Source organism: Eptatretus burgeri, chromosome 7, assembly GCF_056783735.1.
Source record: "Eptatretus burgeri isolate ZD-2024b chromosome 7, Ebu_testis_v1, whole genome shotgun sequence".
In the NCBI taxonomy this organism is placed as follows: domain Eukaryota; kingdom Metazoa; phylum Chordata; class Myxini; order Myxiniformes; family Myxinidae; genus Eptatretus; species Eptatretus burgeri.
Window position 1 is genome coordinate 103,918,009 of NC_140967.1, and position 22,500 is coordinate 103,940,508.

Consider the following 22,500-nt stretch of genomic DNA (forward strand, 5'->3'; position numbering starts at 1 on the left):
ATATTGGGATGTGGGGTAAGGCAGCAATAAAAAGGTAACCACCAAGAGGCCAAAAACTCCAATTTTTGCAATGTACAACACCTCCTGAAACGCCCACTTTCTTATGAATTATTTTAAATCGTGAGTACTTTTTTCCTCTGCAGTGCAAAACTCAAATCAAGACATTATCATGACTATTCGACTTTAATTTCTCACAAAGGAGTGACTGCATGTAAAAATAAGGTTAAAATTCCCCGACCATGGGAGATGGGAACCCCCAAACCCCCCCCCCCAACCCAGTCTCTTCACTTCCTCGCACCAGAGATCCTTTCTATCGCACCTCTTTTTCTTCTACTTCGGTGAGCAACCATGACATATGTTATATTTGGTGTGGATTTGCTTGGACATACAAGTGGAAATCATCAGTCAGCTCCTGACCCTCATCGTGAATGGAGGGGGTGGGTGGGAGGGGGGGCTGTCATCACCTAACCTGAGGTACTCCAGGTCGTTTGTAATATTTGGTGGAGATTATGCCAGCCATTTTTAGCTCACATGGAACAAAAATTGTCCAGGTGAGGTATAACCATTGTGTGGTGTCCATTAGTCAGTCAGGCTATATGTAAACACTGGGAACTTCTCAAAAACTACACACACGAACTTGACCACAATCTTCATCACCCGGATCAGGTCAGGTATGGGAGTATGTGCCAAAACAGCATGTTGCTGCATCCACTTTCTGCTGGTACTCCAGGGACCTCCATCAGGCCATCCCCCAGGCAAATGTCTGGCCCAGTCCCATTACCTTGGGATGTTGATTAATCTGCTGCAACCACGAGGAACGTGGTCAGCCTATTGGCCTCCTCCACTGACGAGGCTCCTTCGCTGAGAGAATTTGGTGAGCAGGATCAGCGTCAAGAAAACGAGCCACATGTCCATACAGCTGCAGCTGACGATCACACATTATGCAAGTAACAAATCTCTTTTGAGTCTCTCAGCAACCGCTCGTTGGACACGTCAGACCAGCGATACCCAAGGATTCTCCGAAGAGACCTGGTACCAAAGGAATTGAGTTTCCGTCTCTCCTGGACTCCTGGTCGGAGTCCAACTCTCGCATCTGCAGAGCAAGACTGGAAGCACCAAGGAACTGAAGACCCAGACTTTCATCCTCCCGCACAGGTACTGGCATTGCCACACACCATGATCCAGTGAATCCATGACTCCCCAGGCCCGACCCAGACATTGATTGACCTCTGGCTCACAGCTGGCAGAGACATGAATATCACTGCCAAGGTCGGTGAATCTCTCCGTGATCTCAACATCCTCACCACAAACAGGAACAGACAAGAACAGACAAGATAGCAGCATTTAAGACGTCATTGAAAGCCTGGATCTTAGTTTTGACCCAGGAAACCCGTAATCCCAGCAGATCCAACTCCTCATTCAGCACCTCGAGAGCCCCCAAAATTATATCTCTAGTCTCAGCAAAGATAACTGCATCATCTGCGAAATCAAGGTCAGAGATCTTGACATTCCCAAATGATGCACTGCAGCTTGATCTCTCCAACATCCTTCGTAAAATCTCATCCACGCAAGTGCTGAAAAGTGTGGAGGCCAGTACACACCCCTGATGAACTCCAGTAACAACTGGAAACAAGTCAGAGATGCTATCACCACATCTCACAGAACTCTCAGTTCCAGAGTGTCGTTCAGAAATCAGATCAGTTTTGGTGGCACACATGAAGACCAAGAATCCTCCTGGAAGAATCCCGATTCAATGAATCAAACGCTTCACAGAGATCAACACAGGCTGCAAGCAGTCCCTGCCGAAACTCTCGTCGATGTTGGGTGAGGACCAAAATGGCAAGGATACGGTCAATCGTTGACCTCTTTGGTGCAAAGCCTGACTGCTCTGGGTGATGGTGCTCAAGCAGATGGTGGAGAACCCGATCAAGAATTATCCAGGCAAAGAGCTTGCCCGGTACTGAGAGGAGTGTCGCCCCTCGGTAGCTGTTACATTCCTGGCGATCACCCTCCCTTTCCAGAGAGGGGCAACAAGGCCCCACTTCCAGTCAGTTGGGTTGATGCCTGTGTCCAGACAGAGCACAGAACTGCATGCAACGACATGAGTACAGCATTTCCACCAGCCTTGAGAAGTTCAGCATGGATGCCATAGATCCCAGGAGCTTTACCCCATTTGAACCGGTTCAGCGCAGCCTGTGTTTTCACAAACGAAGGTAGACCACAGTTGATTGGAGGGTCAGCAACAGGGATAATAACATCACCAACATCCAACTCAACAGCTGGGGGATCAGCCTGATACAGCCACTCAAAACAACCGGCCCAGCGGGTGTTCACTTCAGAATCCTCTGTCAAGAGCCCACCACCCTATGCTCGAACTGCAGTACACCGAGGGATGGGCTTGCAGGAACGCGATGTGCGAATTATCCAGTAAGCAGGACCAGAATCACCTGTCCACAGGTGATGCTGTACTCCCTCACATATAGGTCTCCTTGTCCACCCTCAGCGTGCCCATAGTTTTATACATCAACTCCCTTAACAGGTCAGCTCTGCCATTAAGCCTGGCCCTGCGACTGGTCAATGGTCTCCACTGTCCCATGAGACACAATATTCTTCTTCACCTTCAGGTGAGTTCCAAGAAATCCACCGGCAACATCAAGGATGGTAGTCTTGAAGGCACTCCGCAACTCCTCAGGATTCCCCAAAGCACCAAGACCCACCCAAATCCCCACTCAGCCTGTTCTCAAACTCTTCAGCGACCCTCTCTTTATTAAGCTTGCCAACACCCAGCCGAGGCTGGGATGATTCCATTCTCCCGGATTTAAGGTGCAACTTCAGAGTTGCTACCACAAGCCTGTTGTCAGTGTTGAGGAACTGAGCACTCCGGAAGACCCTGCAGTTCTGGGTCATCATCGAGGGACCATCAACGATCACATTGTCTATCTCTTTTGGCACACCACCAGCGTTGGAATACCAAGTCCAGCGATGAGCCTGTGGGTGCTGAAACCATGAACCAGCCACCCCAATTCCATGACTTCTTGCAAAGTCAAAGAACTCCGTGCTATTCTGGTTCACAGTTTCAGAACAATGGGGACCAACACACGTCTCTTCACCATCCCTTTCAGTTCCAGTCGATTCATTGAAATCCCCCAAGACGAGACGAGTATCTCGCCTGGGGCACTGATCAACCACAGACACAAGCGTGACGTCGAATGGGCATCCTTCGAGCATTCTTCACAGTGAGATCACGTGCCTCAGTTCGAACATCCAAAGAGACCAGGGTAACGACAACCAAGTAGTGATGAATCCTGAGTCTCATAATACGCTCTTTGACCGGAGTTACCTCAATTATCATTGGAGTCAGCTTATTGGACACAGCTGCAGCAACTCCTTGGGCATGGTAACAATCAGAGTGACCAGACCAATCGTCGGTGGAGCCAGCTGCCATGATCTCACCACGATCCAGTCTCCGAACCTCAGAGAGTGCTGCAATACCGATGTCCAAACGCTTGAGCTCAGATGATAACAGACATGTAATCATTCTCTCTTAGGGATAGGACATTCCAGTCACCCACCTGAAGGGACCACCTCATCTTAACCCAAGGAGACCACTATCAGGTGGACTGCACAGGAGGTACTCTCATGGAGTGCGTTTTATGGAGTATTGGAGTACTGCTCTCCCATTTGGAATGATGCATCTGTCTCATACCGAGCACTTCTTAAGCTGTGGAAACCATGACCCTCAAAATCATTGGAATCTCTGGCAATGAAGTCGAGTCTCTGGACCTCACTTTCACATCCCAGACAGGTTGGTGTCCTCTCTGTCTTATACTGCCTCTTTTTGGTCTTGCACCCTCCGCTCTTTTCTTGCCCTGTCCCCCTCAGGTTTCTGAAGGGTGCAGTTTTCTTCCAGTAACCCAATTCTGGTAAAACATCCAAAATTCAGGTTCACTTCTCACCTCCACTCATTTCATCCTGTTTTCTCTCATCTGGCCAACCAACTTCCTCAAACGGTTCAATCCCATCCTTTCCTTCAAGGCTTCAAGACAGCGGTTCACCACAACCTCAGGTCATCCCTACACAGATCTTTTCTCCCCCAATTCTCCCAAGGTACACTCCTTCCTTTCCAGGTTATTAGTTTTTCTCTCCTCACCCTCCGCCTTTGTTTTGTTGTTGTTCAGTTTCTCTTTCATTCCTTGTCACTCGTGCCGCGAACCTCCTGCGGTGCCTTTTACGGGGATGCGTTCCGTGAGCCCCCACCCGCAACCGCAGTGGACACGTCCACCTCGGATGTGCTTTCAGCACGGCCCACGCACGGCACATGCCGTGCACCACGCTCACGCTGGCTTCCAAGCACGGAACATCCTCGCACGCTCCACGGTGTGTGTGTGTACACAACCCGGGTCTCCACGTGACCCCGAGCCTGCAGTGCACGGTGCTCCGCTCATCCCCCAATTAGCGCGGGAACACCGCGGGGATTTTTCTAACCCCCAGCTCCTTTCCCCCAAGGCTCGTGTGGGATCCTATTGACCCCCAAATTTACCTTGTTTCCCCGTCCCTCTCCGGAGTGATTACCGGGGCGGTGAAACGCACCCAATTGGCAGCGTTTTCTTTTTAACCGCCAGGTTCGACAGAACACCTGACAGGTGTATTTACAATCACTCTGTGTCTGCAATGGGCGGCAGCCACGCATGCTCCAACATGCAGCGCCCTCTGCAAAATCCCTCCGATCGGCTCGTTCCGTTCGGGCTCGAATCACGATTCGGCATCCGGCTCGCTGGACGACCGCACCGTCTCCACTACCTCGACCCGTGCCGCCGGCTCAGGTGTGAGTTCGGATGGCGCATCGGCAGGACTTTCACAATGCACACGTGCCTCCTCACACACACAAACACATACACACCCCCATGGAGAGGTTCCTCATGAACCCCATGTTCACCACCTGTGGTGGTACGTACCTGTCTTAGGCAATTGCCGACTCCACCTCCTGATCGGGGAACTCCAACAACTCCCGCCGCACGGAGGTGCATCCCTGTGGGGTCACGCGTTCCCTGCACGAATCCCTCACCGCACGTGCCCCAATCTCCTCTCTCATCCTGTTTCTCTTGTTTGTTTTGTTTGTAAATATATTCTCACGATCCGGCTCCATTAAAAAATGACTAACTGACTCGTGTTCCGGCTTTGTATGTTCTCCCTCAATCCTGCTCTCCCGTTACCCGTCATGGCGCTGGCCCCAGGGTTTCCCCTAAGTTACCCTTGGCCTGACCAGCCGCCATTTCACGCTGTGCGTCCCTCACACAGGCCTCGTTCTTTCTCCTTTCCTCGTTCATTTCCTCCCACATTACCTTGATCTCGTCTGCCATCCTCCGATCCATCCGTTGCATATCACCCTTTACCTGCACCAACTCCACCCCCATCTCCTTCTGACCTGCCTTCATCTCCTCCTTCATTTCAATGCTCATTTTGTCTTGTCCGAGTTCCAACCGTTCCATCACCTGTTTCATCATTTCCATAAACTGGTTCGTATCCAGTGGCTTTGGTGAGGCCGATCTGCGACGATGCGGTGTGGATTCCCGGGGAAGCTCCACGTCAAGTTGGCGGTGGGGGTCCCCGAACATCATGAGTCTCTTTTGCCCCTGTAGTTATCTCTTGCTATTCCTCCAGGGAAAGATCTCCCTGAAAGCTGCCATCCTGCAACATGGATGTTTCTAAAATTGTCGTACACAAGCCCACCTGGACCAGCTCATCTTGGTCCACCATAGTCCACACAAATAATTAAATAAAATTTCGTTCCCGAACCTGCTCTTCATTTCGGGGGTGCGTTCAAGCACACCCCAGGTCTGAATCCCACTCCTGAAAACATGAAAATTTTCATCATACTCAGTGGTGTCATAGGTCCGAGTCTGGGTGGTGAGCGGTTTAAACCCTGGCCGGGTCATGGCAATCCCTTTAGAAATTGTCCGTGCTGCTTCCTTGCCAACACTTATCATTTAAAGATACATTTCGGGAGATTGAGCAATCCAAACATTGTGCAGGCTGATCCTGCCTTCAAATTCCCCCAAAAGGAACTTATATTATCATTATCAACCGGTTTGAACTTCGGCATCACAATGCTTGTTGGGTCAGCGCAACTCATTGTTGCCCTGGCAACCACACAAACAAGTGAAGTTCTCGACGTTTGAGGCTGTGCGCTTCGTCCAAGCAGCGTTTTCTGAGATCTCGTCAAAGATAATCAAGAGATAAGAAGGAAAGGAAGCAAATGAGTGTTGTGAAAGGAGACCAAACAAGGAGGAGGAGAGAGGAGGTGATTGAGAGAGTTATGAATGGAGGAGATCAAGGTACTCCAAACACACCTGGTTGATGTCCATAATCAACAAGTTCACATGAATATTCTCATTACCATCAATATGTTTTAACTCCATCACGGATAAACTAGTAAAACAAATTCGTTCAGTGGAGGACGTTCGAATATCATCATTGAAATGTCCTCGTGTTATTATGTGATGGAAATGATCATGATGTCCCCGCATGGAGGAACCTGAATCAAGTTGAACCCGCACATCCCCCTCTAACTTCACCTTGCTTTCATCATTGATTTTATCCGAGTCGTTGAGCAGATCGAGATGCCACCGATACGCCAACGAGAGGAGCGCACCAAGAGACCCCTGAACGCCTTCATGGTGTTTGCGCAATTACACCGACACAAAATGGCCAATGTGATGCCAGGAGCAAGTAATGGGGAGGTGAGCAAAGCCCTGGGGGTGACGTGGCTCTCCCTATCAGAACAACAACAACAACAACAACAACAACAACAACGACCCTTCGACAACGAGGCAAAAAGGTTGGAAAGTGAACACCACAAGATGTATCCCGGTACGTGCGAGTTCAACATTCCCCGTTTGGGTAAAAAACCCAAAGAATGAAAAACAAATTTTCCATGAACAACTTTATCAACGGATTAAATCAAAATGTAAAAGTTGTTTTGGTCCGAGAATAAGGCCTTGCCCTTTACATTCCTGATGATGGACAAAAAATATATCATTTCAGTGAGAAATGTCGATCAATGTGGGTGAGACGGGGTATGTTGAGTAACTTTTCACATTACTTACTCCCATTGCCAGAGGAGTAGATGACACTTTCAAACAATGGTGCCTTGGTGAACCTCACGTAAGTTGTGTGTCCCCAAGAACCAAGATATTTAATTCCATCAGTATTTTAGTCCCGAAGCAATCTGACCTTTTGTCATGAACTTTCCTTTAAGGTCGTCACGATCAATTATCTCCAAGAAACCAATAAAATGATAAACTTGAGATTTCCGACAAAATTTCACCAAAACACAATCACTGACAACATCGATCACATCATCTTAATCAAATATAACCAATACAATACATAATCACCGAAACATCGATCACATCACGTTAATCAAATATAACCAATACAATACATAATCACCGAAACATCGATCACATCATCTTCATCAAATTTTACCAATACAATACATAATCACCGACACATCGATCACATCATCTTAATCAAATATAACCAATACAATACATAATCACTGACAACATCGATCACATCATCTTAATCAAATATAACCAATACAATACATAATCACTGACAACATCGATCACATCATCTTAATCAAATATAACCAATACAATACATAATCACTGACAACATCGATCACATCATCTTAATCAAATTTAACCAATCCAATACATAATCACCGAAACATCGATCACATCATCTTCATCAAATTTTACCAATACAATACATAATCACCGACACATCGATCACATCATCTTAATCAAATATAACCAATACAATACATAATCACTGACAACATCGATCACATCACGTCAATCAAATTTACCAATACAGTACATAATCACCTCCAATATCGATCACATCATCTTAACCAAATATAACCAATACAATGCAAAATCACCTACACATCAATCACATCATCTTGATTAAATTTAACCAATGCAACACATAATCACCGACAACATCGATCACATCATCTTGATCAAATTTAACCAATACAGTACATAATCACCCACAACATCGATCACATCATCTTGATTAAATTTAACCAATATAAAACATATTCACCGATAACATCGATCACATCACGTCAATCAAATTTACCAATACAGTACATAATCACCTCCAATATCGATCACATCATCTTAACCAAATATAACCAATACAATGCAAAATCACCTACACATCAATCACATCATCTTGATTAAATTTAACCAATGCAACACATAATCACCGACAACATCGATCACATCATCTTGATCAAATTTAACCAATACAGTACATAATCACCGTTAACATTGATCACATCACGTCAATCAAATTTACCAATACAGTACATAATCACTTCCAATATCGATCACATCATCTTAACCAAATATAACCAATACAATGCAAAATCACCTACAACATCAATCACATTATCTTGATTAAATTTAACCAATACAATACATAATCACCGATAACATCGATCACATCACGTCAATCAAATTTACCAATACAGTACATAATCACTTCCAATATCGATCACATCACCTTAACCAAATATAACCAATACAATGCAAAATCACCTACAACATCAATCACATTATCTTGATTACATTTAACGAATACAATACATAATCATAATCATAATACAATACATAATCACCTATAACATCAACCACATCATCTTTACCAAATTTAACCAATACAATACATAATCACCAACAACATCGATCACATCATCTTGATCAAGAAAGCAATACAACACATAATCACCGACAACATCGATCACATAATCTTGATCAAATATAACCAATACAACACATAATCACCGACAACATCAATCACATCATCTTAATCAAATTTAACCAATACAAGACATAATTACCCACAACATCGTTCACATCATCTTAATCAAATATAACTAATACAATGCACAATCACCCACAACATCGATCACATCATCTTAACCAATACAATGCAAAATCACCGACAACATCAATCACATCATCTTGATTAAATTTAACCAATACAATACATAATCACCGACAACATCGATCACATCATCTTAATCAAATATAACCAAAACAATACATTATCATCCACAACATCAATCACATCATCTTGATTAAATTTAACCAATACAATACATAATCACCCACAACATCGATCACATCATCTTAACCAAATATAACCAATACAATGCATAATCATCCACAACATCGATCACATGATATTGATCAAATATAACCAATACAATACATAATCACCCACAACATCGATCACATCATCTTGATTAAATTTAACCAATACAATACATAATCACCAACAACATCGATCACATCATCTTAACCAAACATAACCAATACAATGCATAATCACGGACAACATCGATCAAATCATCTTCATCAAATATAACCAATACATCACATAATCACCGACAACATCGATCACATCATCTTCATCAAATATAACCAATACAACACATAATCACCGACAACATCGATCACATCATCTTCATCAAATATAACCAATACAACACATAATCACCGACAACATCGATCACATCATCTTAATCAAATTTAACCAATACAAGACATAATTACCCACAACATCGTTCACATCATCTTAACCAAATATAACTAATACAATGCACAATCACCCACAACATCGATCACATCATCTTAACCAATACAATGCAAAATCACCTACAACATCAATCACATCATCTTGATTAAATTTAACCAATACAATACATAATCACCAACAACATCGATCACATCATCTTAATCAAATATAACCAAAACAATACATTATCATCCACAACATCGATCACATCATCTTGATTAAATTTAAGCAATACAATACATAATCACCCACAACATCGATCACATCATCTTAACCAAATTTAACCAATACAATACATAATCACCCACAACATCAATCACATCATCTTAACCAAATATAACCAATACAATGCATAATCATCCACAACATCGATCACATGATATTGATCAAATATAACCAATACAATACATAATCACCCACAACATCGATCACATCATCTTGATTAAATTTAACCAATACAATACATAATCACCAACAACATCGATCACATCATCTTAACCAAACATAACCAATACAATGCATAATCACGGACAACATCGATCAAATCATCTTCATCAAATATAACCAATACATCACATAATCACCGACAACATCGATCACATCATCTTCATCAAATATAACCAATACAACACATAATCACCGACAACATCGATCACATCATCTTCATCAAATATAACCAATACAACACATAATCACCGACAACATCGATCACATCATCTTAATCAAATTTAACCAATACAAGACATAATTACCCACAACATCGTTCACATCATCTTAACCAAATATAACTAATACAATGCACAATCACCCACAACATCGATCACATCATCTTAACCAATACAATGCAAAATCACCTACAACATCAATCACATCATCTTGATTAAATTTAACCAATACAATACATAATCACCAACAACATCGATCACATCATCTTAATCAAATATAACCAAAACAATACATTATCATCCACAACATCGATCACATCATCTTGATTAAATTTAAGCAATACAATACATAATCACCCACAACATCGATCACATCATCTTAACCAAATATAACCAATACAATACATAATCACCCACAACATTGATCACATCATCTTGATTAAATTTAACCAATACAATACATAATCACCTACAACATCGATCACATCATCTTAACCAAATATAACCAATACAATACATAATCACTGACAACATTGATCACATCATCTGAACCAAATATAACCAATGCAATGCATTATCATCCACAACATCGATCACATCATATTGATCAAATATAAACAATACAATACATAATCACCTTCAACACCGATCACATCATCTGAACCAAATATAACCGAGACAATACATTATCATCCACAACATCGATCACATCATATTAATCAAATATAACCAATACAATTCATAATCATCTACAACATCGATCACATCATCTTGATTAAATTTAACCAATACAATACGTAATCACCTGCAACATCGATCACATCACCTTAATCAAATATAACCAATACAACACATAATCACTGACAACATCGATCACATCATCTTAATCAAATATAACCAATACAATACATAATCATCCACAACATCGATCACATCATCTTAATCAAATATAACCAATACAACACATAATCACTGACAACATCGATCACATCATCTTGATTAAATTTAACCAATACAATACATAATCACCCACAACATCGATCACATCATCTCAATCAAATTTAACCAATACAATACATAATCACCTACAAAATCGATCAGATCATCTTGATTAAATTTAACCAATACAATACATAATCACCGCCAACATCGATCACATCACCTTAATCAAATTTAACCAATACAATACACAATCACCAACAACATCGATCACATCATCTCAATCAAATTTAATCATTAATTCACAGAATTTTGGGGGTAAATGACTTCGAAAAGTTTTAATTATTCCGTTGCACTGAATGTGCCAAAATATCATTGTTGCAGAATAATGTACATGCTCTTGAACATGAACGATCAAATTAAAACTATCAAATACAACCCATCACTTCACTGATGGGAACAGTAAGACTGGGGCGGGGGGGGGAAGGGGGAGGGGGAGGGGTGAGGGAGCGATAAGGGGTGAGAAAAGGGGAGCTCAGATGTGGGGGAGAGCGAGACCTCACCACACGTCGGGAGGGGGAGGGAGCGAGGACGTGGGAGAGAGCGGATTGGTGGGGGGAGGGGAAGGCAGTGTTCTGGACATGCGTTTGATGGGGGACTTGAAGGAAAGAGGGAGGAGGGTATTGTGAGGGGAGGGAAGGCAGCATAGCAGGGCGTTACTGGGGTGATCACATGCACCCAAACAGCAATGTTTTCTTTTTAACCATGGTGTTCTCTTTAAAACCAGATGGGAGCATTCAAATATTCAAACCCATACTATATCATCCCCTCCTCTCTCTCCCCTCCTCTCTTGCTCTCCTCTCTCTCCCCCACTCTCTTGCCCCCTCTCTCCCCCTAGTCTCGCCCTTCCTCTCTCACCCCCTCCTCTCTCGCCCCTCTCTCATCCCCCCTGTCCCGTCCCCCTTTCTCGCAGATATATGGCCGTAATTTGGGAACCGCTCGTCCGATTCATATCAAACCTCGAAAAGGCACATCCGCGGGTCCCCAGCAATATTCCTGTCAAGTATCATTCAGATCGGACCATCAATCGTGCAAAAAAAAAATAAAAAAATAAAATAAATAAATAAACATTAATTGTGACGTCATTTGTGATGTCATAGCACCGTGTCTTGTCATTGGTCAACAGATAAATGGCCGTAACTTGGGAACCGCTTCTCCGATTAATATAAAACCTTGAAAAGGCACATCTGCGGGGCCCTGGCAATATTCCTGGCAAGTTTCAATCCGATCGGATCGGCGGTCGCAGACAGACACACACACACACACACACACAGATTGCTGGAATTATAGATAGATGTTTGTAGGTGATCAGCAATGGACAGCAAGGCTTAATTTTGGTGAACATCTGAATCCGGATCCGGATCTGAGAATCATGTCAGTGATTCTTCACCATTGAGAGATCGGGCCAAAACGATGTCGCACAATATCTCACAATGTTGTGGATTGATTTGGACGAAACTTGGTGGACACGTTGCGTGTGTCACAAGGAGGATTTGGATTTAATTTTGATGAACATGCGAATCTGGATCTGGATACGAGAATTATTTAATTTTTAAGTGATTCTTCACCATTGAGAGATGGGGCTAAAAACGAGATTGCATGATATCTCAAAAAGTTGTGGATGGATTTGGATCTTCTTCTTCTTCTTCTTGCGTTGGTTGGTTGCCGGGTTGCTATCATTTTGTTGAGGCACGACTGTGCCATTGATACTGTGTCCCCATTCCAGTACAGGTACTCATTTCGCTGACCTTGGAGGATAACAGGCTGAGTAAACTCCACCTGGTATTAATTCAAAGGCCAAAGGAGCTGGAACTCAGTACCCTAAGATGGCGTGGTCTCACAAGATTCGCCGGTGGAGTCATCCCATTGTCTGGGGTGGGGGGGGGGGAGGGGAGGGCCTTACCTTCATTACTCCAGCAATTTGGGAAACAAAGGTTCCACACAAAAGCTAATTACCCGACTCTGTTATCTCTCGTGGCCGCAGACATCAAAAAGGTACAAAGGGGGAGAGCATCCGTACTCTATCCTCATATCAACAAAACACGTTCATTTAATTTAACCTCCCTCTACTGTGGTTCCACACAACCAGTTTAACCAAAGCTCCAGCTGTTGGTGTTCTCACAGTTCAAATTTTCTGTTCTGTGCTCCTGCACAATATTCTGGCCATGGTGTGGCTCCCTCTGCAGGCTCACTCAAAATGGAGCATCCCACTCAACAACAAACTCACACGAATATTCTCATCATCCCTCAACATGTTTGAACTCCAGCACGGATAAACTACTGACAGTAAATCAAATTCGTTTGGTGGAGGACGTTCGGGTATTATCATTGAAATGTCCTCATGTTTATGATCATGTGATGGAAATGATCCTGAATGTCCCCGTATGGAGGAACCTGAATCAAATTGAACCCGCACATCCCCCTCCAACTTTACCTTGCTTTCATCATTGATTATATCCGAGTCGCTGAGCAGATCGAGATGCCACCGATACGCCAACGTGAAGAGCGCATCAACAGACCCATTAGATTGTAACATTTCTGTTGCTCCGACTCCATCTCCCCAAAGCAGACCTTGCCACCACCAATCTTCATTGTCCACTACTTTTGAGTTTCCCCACATTATGACAATATTTGGGTCACACTGGGCTCTACTCTACAGGTTGTTGTAATACACAAACTGTAAAACAGCCCACATGGTAAACTGTGAAAACGGTATATCAGAATTCAATACGACGCGATGAAACAACTTCATCAACGTTCTTTCAGATCACCCCTTGTTTAAAGGTCATTAATGATCCAGCTGGGTTTATACTACAATTAAGTCAGCAATTTAAGAGTGACTAATTATTCTGAGACAAGCTCAGATTCTGAACCCCAAAAATCCAAATCGATATTTTAACCTTTCATCTAAATTCGAGCTCACAACGTCTGGAATTACAATACAGGTGTGTTCTCATCCCATGGTCACTGGAGTACCCACAATCATTTATCTCAGGAGGTTTTAGAAGGTGAAAGGTTCGACCTCTGGAGTCCCACTGATTGGAAAGTTATCGCACCAACCATTCTTGCTGGTTCAGCCCTCCTTACAAAACCCACCCAGATAACTTACATCATCATTATGATTATTATTATACACAATTCCAGATTGAATGCTTCTAGATTTATTTACTTACAAAGTCAACGCTCGTGGAAGAGCGACAACATTGAACAGTTCAGGATGCAACAGATCAGAGGAACAAAAGAAAGAGGGGGATGGGGGGGAGTGGTGGTGGTGGGGGAGGGGCAATAGTTTGGTTGAAAGATAAAATGAGTTGAACAAATAAGGGATGAGGGGAGGAAAGGACACATGGGGTGGAGAAGATGCAGACGGAAACAAACTCTCAGGAAGAAAAAATTTGGAATTTGGAAGGAGATGGACTTGGGGGAGGAGGGGAGGGTGGGTGTTTACGGGGGAAGAAAATATCACAGTTTGGGATGGGGGATTATCTGAGATGGTGATGAACAGCTGTCTTGAAGACCTGGAGGGAAGAGTGATATTGAAGGCAGTGTGGCAGTTTGTTCCAAAGGCGGGGAAAAAGAGGAATGAAAGAATGAATGTGAGCAGTGATTCTTGATTTTGGTAGTTGATGACCAAAAGGGGTTGATGGCAGACCTTGAGCACCCTGCAGAAATATGGGGCGAGGGACAGATCGCAGTCAGAGCGGGGGCGGGGGGGGGGGGACGAGGCCAGAGAGGAGATGGGAAAATCTTCTCACTTGGTTGCTGTTGGGGTTGAAGCTCAAACATTTTCCATTCTTTATGATTTTGAAGAAATTATCACCCACCCTACCCATATCCCAGATCGTCATGACGACGCTGCCAATACTTTAGATTTATTCTTCACTTCCAATCCGTTGCATTGCAACTACAATTTCACCTCCAATTGGTTCTTCTGACCACAATCTTGTGAACATCACTTTACTCAACACCACTTCCTCTCATCCGACTGCTCCAATGAAATGCCACTGTTGGCATTTCAATAATGCTGACTGGACTGGTTTACAAAACTTATTTTCTCACTTTCCCTGGAAAGATGACAGCCTGTCCTCCTTGAGCGATGTCTCTATCTCTGCTGAACATATAGTTGAGGTTATTCTTGCAGGAATGGAGACTTGGATCCCTTTTTCTTTCAAATATATCTCTACAACCAATTCTTGGTTCAATTGTTACGAATCTGGAAGCCATGAGCACTCAACATACAGGTCCTATAGCTCAGTTATTTTGATAAGTAAATGTGGATAGATGGCTCCCTTTCCCTTGTTAAATGGGAAATTAAATGTGCATGCGCAGTGGAGTTATTTTGATAGTCAGGGTTATCTTTTATTTTAAATCAACTATAACTACAACAGCAGCATTACCCTCACCTTCACCTCACACCGACGCCATGGACTACATGCGTGTCGGCACGTATGTGGGCGGAGTCCAATGTGCGAGGCGGGGTTTCTTTGGGGCATTGGCATCTTGGATTTCACTCCAAATACGGGCATGGCACCCCCCTCAGCCAATCGGAGGGGTGCGAGCGAGATTGCCGTCGGGCAACCAATGAGAGAGGGCCACGCCTGAACGGACGGCACAAGAGAGAAAGAAAGGAAAGGAGAGCCGAGGATAAGTGCGGCGGATCTCCTGGAAAAAGAGGAGAGTTTTGGTTGTCGGGACGAGCGCTGAGCGGAGCTCTGGACTTTGATCGCTCTCGCTGGCGCCTGATTCTTCGGGCCGTTTCCTCGAGCGCGTGTTCTGGGCTCTGCTGGTCCCGTCGCTGGCGCCTGATTCTTCGGGCCGCATCTCGACGCTGGCCTGGTGCGCTCGTGTCAGCCAACACACGAGGTGGACAGGTCCATGTCCTTCTGGGTATCTGTGTGTGTGTCTGTCGGTGTGCCCGTCTTTAGGTAGGAAATTGTTAAGTGCCTTCGCTGTACATTATTTGCCTTGCATCTCTTATTAATCGTGATAACTCTGCCCTTACGTGCTTCCCTCCTTCCCCACCCACTGTTAATAAATACCCTATTTGTTAAATGTATCAGCTCGTTTTTGTGTTTCTTTTATTGGTTTAACACGGTGAGTGTTGGGGAATTTGAAAGGCCGTTGTTGCCGTAGATGTACGTTTGGACCGACAGATCTCGGTAACCATCCGCTCGGTTACGCACGGTTCGAGCACGACACTGGCTCGTTCCTCTCAAGCTCCGCCGAGGGTGAATTTCCCCGGTAATTTGGACGACGTGGGTATTTAGGTAAATTGAAATCGGCAATTGACCCTATCCCACGTGGCTGACTTATTGGCGATCTTCAGTCCGACAAGGGACCTGTCGGCTCTGGAGTTATCCAGGGTGACGACCTATAAATTCCGGGTGTTCGGCAGAGTCGGTCGTGATCGCAACCGATTCCCAGCCCGCAACACAATAATTCCAGGTCTGTGGCAATTCATTCAAGGGATGCCACATATCAGACATGGAAAATTGTTCTTTTTCCGACTCACATTCAGCTTTCATATCCGCCAGAAATCATTGCAGACATGTTATATTGTTATGGATTTGGAAGCCTCTTGCACACAGACAGTCAGCAGTCCCAAAGTTTAGTTATTTCATGAAGTATATGTGTATAGTTAGAATCCATCCCCTGTGTCTAACGGGAATTTCATGTGTGCCCTGTGAGTTATTTTGTCGTTATTTTTTTTATTTTCCCCAACAACAACATCCTGCCTCGTTCCACCACCCAACCAAACCTTTGCACACCGACTCCATTATCCACAAGTTTTTGGCTGAAGGCGTGGGCGGAGCCTCTATTGCCTCAGATCGAGGCTCCGCTCTGAAGAAGGGCAGTGAGTGTTTCCTCCAGCCAATGGACGAAGAGTGAGCAAAGCCGAGGCGCTCCAGCCAATGGGAAGCCAGAAGGCCAGAAACAACTGCAGATCCTCTTTGGGGGACGGGCCACCGACACGCCCCCCATCCAATGGGAGGCAGAGTTACCTCAGGACGGATCCCTCCCATCGAGCAGGAGGGGATGAATAATTGTCGGTGCGATCCGTCTGGGTCTCGTTTTTTTTTTTTTTTTTTTTTTTTTTTTTGTATACCTTGGTCGAGGCTCGTATGAGAGCTAACACACAACTCACAGCAAGGAGGCATGAGACAAGAGGGGTGGGAGTGGAAGGGACAAAACATTGGGGAACAGACACAGGTGAACTGTGGAAGGGAGAGGGATGGGGATGGGACGGGGAACATGGCGAGGAGAAGATGGACATTACAGGGACTTTCAGGAAGGAAAGCAGGAGAATTGAAGGAAGTGGGCTTGGGTGGATTATCGGGGGTAGAAAAGATCGAGGATTTGGATGGGGGAAGATAAGAGGTGGTGGTGAACAGCTGTTTTGAAAGCCTGGAGGGAAGAATGGGAAAGAATAGAGTGAGGAAGTTTATTCCAAAGGCGGGAAAAAGAGGAATGAAAGAGTGAAGATGAGCAGTGATTCGTGATTTTGGTAGTTTTACCAGAAGGGGTTGTTGGCGGACCTTGAGCGCCCTGTGGAAATGTGGCGGGGACAAATCGCAGAGAGAGCAGGGGGCAAGGCTGGAGAGGAGTCGGTAGAAGACAGAAAGACCACCGACCAACCTGCGGTGATTGAGTGAGAGGCCCAAAGACTCAGCTTCATTGCGGGAGATGCCAATGATCTTAAAAGCCCTGGTTTCGACAGCGTGAAGTCGAGAAAGGTGGGAGGCAGGAGCACCAGCCCAGAGGGGAGAGCAGTACTCCATCAGGCTACGGACAAAAGCTTTGTAAGTAGTCAGGAGCTCAAGAGGGCCGAGGAAGGACTTTGCACGACGGAGGATTCCCAGTCGGCGACTGGCTTTTGAGGCAAGGTTGGAAATGTGACTTTCCCAGGAAAGGTCATGGCAGATAGTGAGACCCAGAAGCTTGAAAGAAAAGACTTCTTCCAGAGGATTGTTGAGAAAGTGGATGGGGGGGTTTTGTAAACGGTCCTTTCGAAGAGACATAGTGAGAGTGTGAGATTTGTGTGGATTGAAAGACATGTTCCACGTGTTGGACCAGTTTGTGATTTTATCCAGAACTCGTTTCGTCTCGTTTCGTCTGGTCTGCTGGCCATCTTCTGTCTTGGTGCTGGCTGGCGTCTGCCACTTCGTCTTGGTTCCTTGGCGCTTGGTGCGAGGTTGTCCGTGTGGGTTCGAGTCCCACCGTGGTGGTTGGAGCGTCCGATCTTCCCAAGCCCTTCCACAAGAGTCCCGAGCTCCATAAGGACAGGTCGGCAAGCCGTGCGAACGCAGCCAGGTACCAGCAGAACTCTGACCCTCCAGTTCGCCTATCCTCCCGGGCTGGAGGTCCGAATAAAGGCTGGCCGGCCCCATTTCTTTTTGGTGTGTGTGTGTGTGTGTCAGTGGTGGCACCGTCCTATAAGTAGAAATTGTATTTGTGTTGATTGCTCATTGTACATTGCATTTTATTCAGAATAAGTCTGCACTGTGTCCTATTATTGTTAAGAAATATCTGTTAAATGTTCCAGTTCATTGCCTGTCGTTTCTACCATTGACCCAGCATGGTTCGGGCTTGAGAATGAGTGAGGCCGTTTGTGCCATAAGTTGTCATTTGGACCGGCGCGGCTCTGGTAATTCCCGCTCGGTTACGCCAGACCCGAGTCAGTAAATGCGACTCGGTTCGGACAGAGTCGGCCGAGGGTGTGGTTTCTCCAGTAGTTAGACGACATGGGTACTTAGGTATATCGGAATTGGACAATAAATCCAACCCTACGCCGACGAAATATTGGCGTCCACGATCCGCTAAGGGTCCCTTGACCTTTGGAGTTATCCAAGCGTTACGACCTTCAATTCCGGGTGTTCGGTGAGAGATGGCCCAACTGCTCCGTATAGCAGTCATTATCGCGACCGGAACCCGGAGCCACAGCAATATGTGAGATGAGGCATTCCTTTATTCAAAAGAAAGGTGACATCCTCTCATCCTCTTCCACTAATAGATCATTCTGGTCCTTAGCAAAAAGTATCTCCAACAACTTCTGTAGCTCTACCTTTCCTTCGCTTTTCTGTTCCGATGATACTATCGCCGTCTCTTCGACTGACAAAGCAACTCTTTTTGGTTCTCTTTTCTCCTCGAACTCCACACTGGATGATTCTAACAATCCATCTCCCTCTGATGCTTCCCTCACCAATCCTATATCCCTCCCATGTAATCTCTTTTCATTCAGTCAAAAAATACTCCTCTTTCTGGACATAAGCAAGGCCTACGGGCAAGATGGCATTCCTCCCCGTGTCTTGAAGGAACGGACTTTAGAACTTTCACCCATGCTTGCTTGTTTGTTTGTTTCGTTTTTGATAAAAACCCAAACTTTACCTCTTACCTGGAACATACCTAAGTACAGCTGATGTTAAAGAAGGGTGATCGTTCAAACCCTCCAAACAACCGTCCGATTGCTCTGATTTCCACCGTTTCCAAAGTCTTTGAATATCTTCTCAATTGCCATTTTCTCAATCATCTTGAATATCACAGTCTTCTATCTGACCATCAATACGGCTTTCACAAGGCAAGATCTACACGTGATGTCCTTTCTTACATTATGAATATCTGGGCCTCTTCTTGGAGAGACTTTGGGGAATCCTTTGCTGGAGGCCTTGATATCTCAAAAGCCTTTGAAAGAGTTTGGCATCGGGGTTTGAGATCCAATCTTCCCTCTTTCAGCTTTCCTCCTTCTCTCTGCTCTCCCATCGCGAGCTTTCTCTCCACCAGCTCTATCCCCGTAATTGTTGATGGTTCAGCATCTCTACAGATATTACTTCGATTTCTGCTCACAGGAACTTGCTGCTTGTGTACCTCCACCATAAGCGATACCAAGGAATACTCGACAAGCCACGACATCACATGATTATTGTGTGACCATTGGCAATTCAAGGATGGGACGTGACGATGTTTGTTTCTTCCTCTCCACTGCCGAACTCTGGAACTCTTTACCTTCTCATGTCTTCACAAACACTTATGACCTTCTCCTTTAAAAAAGCAGATTTTTTTCTTTCTCAAAAACTCTCAGACTCTTCTCAGAAGGGAAGAGCTCGGAAGGGGGTGGGGGGGGGTGATATTGATGCCTCAGCAAATGTTGCTCTTCATCGTTGGGGGGGGGAGGAGGGGTGTGAGGAGGGGGGCAGGGATAGAGAGGAGGAGCAAGGAGGGTTGGGGAAGCTCGGAGGGGAGAGGAAGGAGGGAAGAGCAAGGAAGGGGTGGGGGGGGGAGATTGACACCTCTGCAAATGTTGCTGTTCATCACAGGAGGAGGGGGGGGAGGTGCGAGGGAGAGACCGAGGTGTGGGAGGTGTGTTGCATTTCATGAAAGAGAGAGAGAGGGTAAAAAAATAGGTGGGGTGAGGAAAAAGAATGATATGTAATGCTTCATGTCTGACAAAACACACACACACACACACACACACACACACACACACACACACACACACACACACACACACACACACGCACACACACCCGCACGCACACACACACCCACGAGCGCACGCACGCACACACGCGCACACACACACACACACGCACACACACACGCACGCACGAGCACACGCACACGCACACACACACACATATACACACACACACATATACACACACACACACATATACACACACACACATATACACACACACACATATACACACACACATATACACACACATACACACACACATATACACACACATACACACACACACACACACACACACACACACACACACACACACACACACACACACACACACTCAGATTGCTGCTGAGCCGTATCCATTGCTCGAGCCTGGTCAGCTACCATTTCAAGAGTGGGTTGCGCTTTCTCCAGTAAGCGTTGCCGTATGGGGGCTGACCTGAGCCCTTGGATGAACGCCTCTCTGGTCGCTTCATCTCGGTGTTCCTCGGCGGTTACGGCCCGGAAACTGCAGTCTTTGCCCAACTGCCTCAGAGCTGGCAGGAACTGATCGATTGTCTCCCCGGCTGCTTGCTTGCGTGTGTTGAGAAGATGTCGTATGTACACCTCGTTCTTGCGCTTCACGTAGAGCGCCTGCAGCACGTCGATCGCTGCATCGTAGGTGTCACACTCCGAGAAGAGCCTGAATACACTGGGCGAGACATGATTCACAAGGGCGGCCAATTTGTCGGCTCCCTCTTCGATGATGGTCAGATAGTGTGAGAAGGAACGGAACCAATGCGACCATTTCATCTCCGAGTCAGTCGCGTTTGGGTCTGCGTCGAACCTCTCCGGTTTGTAGATCTTGTCCATCGTTGGTTGAGAGAGCCGAGGGAATCAAATGGAATAAATTGAAATGAAAGCGAGAGAAAAACCTTCAGAGTGTAGGCTTTATTCCATTTGATTGAAGCCGCTTCTACGGGCACATCAGGGGATACAGGTGCAGCTAGGAGTACATACGCAGTAAGGTATACACATGCAGTTGATCACCGCAAAATAAATCAGCATAAGCACGGAGTCCGGTATACTCTCAATTCTCACCATTCAACGAGCACCAAGTGGACCGCCGCCGTAAATGACAATGCCCCAGGGACAATCGCCCCGACCGCGCGGAATCTTGGCTTTATCCATCCCGTGCACGAGCCGCGCGACATGTGATCGCGCGTCACGACCTTCAATTCACCACATCTTTGTGGTGAATATAATATAATTAGTTTATATCCCTTTGGTAGTTGTGTGAATGAACAGTCATGTTTGTGTGTACGTGCGTACGTAATAAATAGATAACCTATACAATCACACCCAACCATCTTGGTCTCTCAACACATCCACGACCCCAGGTGGACCAAGGTGATATTTCCCCCCATGTTTGTTGTCTGTGTAATCGAACATTAGTAAATAAGTATCACGTGGTTCGGGAGAGAGAGATCTCCGTGTGGAGGGACAGCTCGGGGAAAGATGGCGGCCTCGTCACATGATCACAAAATTTAAAACCACCATGGGGTTCGTGAACTCGAGTGTGGGGATTATTCTCTCCACGGTTGGTGAAGGAGGAACGATTGATCCGAGTTGAGCCGCTGAACATTTAAAATGGCGTCCGACATGGTGAGTGGAAGAGAGTCGTTCGTTGTCGTCCTGGTTGTTTAACCAAATAAACAAAATCCA

The 22,500-nt window shown here is 45.2% G+C and overlaps 1 protein-coding gene across 1 annotated transcript in view; it reads right to left on the reverse strand.

Moving 5' to 3' along the window:
- LOC147023984 (interleukin-20 receptor subunit alpha-like) overlaps positions 1–22,500 on the reverse strand; it is a 144,270-nt gene that overhangs the window by 3,955 nt on the left and 117,815 nt on the right. The gene's annotated exons all lie outside the window — the stretch shown is intronic.